Source organism: Rousettus aegyptiacus, unplaced genomic scaffold (assembly GCF_014176215.1).
Source record: "Rousettus aegyptiacus isolate mRouAeg1 unplaced genomic scaffold, mRouAeg1.p scaffold_m13_p_6, whole genome shotgun sequence".
Taxonomy (NCBI): domain Eukaryota; kingdom Metazoa; phylum Chordata; class Mammalia; order Chiroptera; family Pteropodidae; genus Rousettus; species Rousettus aegyptiacus.
Genome location: NW_023416309.1, coordinates 111,662,868 through 111,665,822, shown reverse-complemented (window position 1 = coordinate 111,665,822; position 2,955 = coordinate 111,662,868).

Genomic DNA, 2,955 nt, shown 5'->3' with positions numbered 1-2,955 from the left:
TAGATATCTAGGGGAAAGAGCATTCCAGAAAGAACAGCCAGTGCAAAGGCCCTAGAGCAATTGTGTGCCTGGGTCCCTAAGCAGGGTGGCTGGTATGAATAAGTTGAATGAAGAAGGAGGAGATTGGCAGGGAGAAAGTCAGAGGCGTAGCATGCAGGGCTTTTTTTCATCTTAAGAACCGAGGCTTCTAGTCCGAGTAAAGTGAGGAGCCACTGCACAGTCCTGACTAAAGGGCTAATATGATCTGACTTACCTTTTTGAAGAAAGCTCTATTGAAATATGATTCACATACCATACAATTTGCCTATTTAAAGTCTTCATGTGGTTTTTAGTATATTCCCAGAGTTGTGTGAGCGTCACCACGCTCAATTTTAGAACATTTTCGTTCCTCCCCAAAGAAACCTCTACTCTTTAGCCATCGGCCTACAATCTCCACCCCTCACTCCTGGCTAGGCAACCACTACTTTCTGTCTACAGATTTGCTTGTTCTGGACATTTCAGATAAATGGAATCATACCATATGTGTCCTTTTATGTGGCTTCTTTCATTAAGCATAATATTTTTAAGACTCAACTACATTGTAGCATGTATCAATATTTCATTGCTTTTTATAGCCAAATAATATTCCATTGTATGGTTTTGCCATATTCTATTTATCCATTGACTTGTCAATGGACATTTGGGAGACTTTTCCAAGATTTATTATTATTTTTTAAACAACTTAATAAATTTATTTAAATTAGTTTCAAGTATACAGTACATTGGTTAGACATCTATAATGTTCATAAAACAATTCCCCCAATTGCTCCCTCCCTCCCCTGGCCCTCCACTTGGCCATCATATTAATACTAATTGCATTCCCTCTGCCATGCTCCCCGTGCCCAACTATCAACTACTAAGTTGCATTTCTTTAACTTTTCACCCCTTTCTTCCAGCTTCCCAACCCCCCTCCACTATGTCCGTCACCAAATTGTCCACTATATTTGTGAGTCTGTTTTTGATTAGTTTGTTCTTTTTGTTCCTTAGATATTGTCTATAAACGAAATCACATGGTACTTATCTTTCTCTGACTTATTTCACCCAGCATAATAACCTCTAGGTCCATCCATGTCGTTGCAAATGGTAGGATTTTATTTTTTTTTTAGATGGCTGAGTTATATTCCATTGTATATATGAACCATAATTTCTTTATCCAATCGTCTGTCGATGGGCATTTAGGTTGCTTCCATATCTTGGCTATTGTAAATTGTGCTGTCATGAACACAGGAGTGCATAGATCTTTACGAATTATTGTTTTGGTTTTCTTTGGATAAATATCCAGAAGTACAATTCCTGCGTCCAAAGGTATATCCATTTTTAATTTTTTGAGGAAGCTCCATACTGTTTTTCATAGTGTAAGATTTATTTTTAATTGTGGTTAAATACACAAAACATATAATTTACCATCTTATAAGCATTTTGAGTATAAAATTTAGTAGTGTTAAGTATATTTACATTGTTGTGCAGCCAATCTCCAGAACTTTTTAATCTTGCAAAACCGAAACTCTATGCCCATCAAACAATAACTCCCCATTTCCCCTGCCTCCAGCCCCTGTGAATCTGACTACACTAAATATTTCATCTAAGTGGAATGACACCATTATTTGTCATTTATGACTGGCTTATTGAGCACAATATTTTCGAGCTTCATCCATATTGTAGGTACACCAGAAATTCCTTTTTAAGGCTGAACGATATTCCATTGTATGGTTATGTCACATTTTGTTTATTCCTCAAGTGCCACTGGGTGTCTTCCAGCTGATGTCCATCATGACTGATACTGCTGTGAGCAGTGTGTGTACAAATATCTTAAGATTCTGCTTTCATTTCTTTTGGATAGATACCCAGCAGTGGAACTACTAGAACACACGGTGATTCTTCAATTTTCATAAGAACCATCACACTGGCCTCCACAGTGGCTGCACCATCTTACACTCACACCAACAATGCACCGAGATTCCAATTTCTTCACATCCTCACCAATGCATGTTATTTTGGTTTGTTTTTTTTAGATCGTAAACATCCTAATGACTATGAGGTGATCGTTTATTGTGGGTTTGATTTGCATTGTCTTAATGATTAGTGGTGTTGAGCAGAGATTTATTTTAAAACGCATCAGTTCATTTAATCTTCATAACCATCTTAACATTGCACAGACGACGGGAAAAGGTTTAGAGGGAGAGTAAGTTATTTGCTCACCATCTCCCAACCAATAATAGTGGAGTCAGGATCAGAGCTACAGGACTCAGACTTCAGAGTCCCCAGTGCCCTTTGGCACAGCAAAGAGCCATAATCTCCCTCGCCTCTCTACACATCTTCCTCTTCCAAAGGGCACAGGTCCCTAGCTGTCACAAAGTTCCCACAACAGGATGCTACTTGCTGCCTCCACTAGCGCCTCCTCTGACCACTACTTTCTTGGGGGAGTTGCCGCTTGTGAGGCTGCTCCCTCACAGGAGAGGTGTTTCCTTTCTGTAGGTGGGCCGCCCCATCTCCCAAATCCCCGGGGAGGTAGACACCTCGAAATCCAAAGTCCTTAGCCACCCGCCCCCGGCCTCTGTGCGCGAGACGCGAGCCGGATCCTCCGTGCAGGGATGAAGGAGCTGAATGTCCATCTCTAGGGCCTCTGCCCTTGGTGAACCGGGAGGTGGAATTGCCCGGAGAAGACTCCGCCGGCTGTGGTCCCCTCCGCCCCGCCCCCGCCCCCGCCCCCGCCCCTGCCTGCGAGCCCTCAGCCCCGCCCGCCACCACTCGAGACCGGGAACCCGAGCCGGTGCGCAGGTGCACTCCAACAAGTGGCCGCTGCGGGCGGGCCCGGCCGTCAGCAGCGGAGTCCGCCGCTATCCCGTCAGCCCGTCCTGGAAGGTCCCGCTCTCTCCCGCCGCAGTTGTCACGCCTCCTCTATCCCGTCCTGCTCTG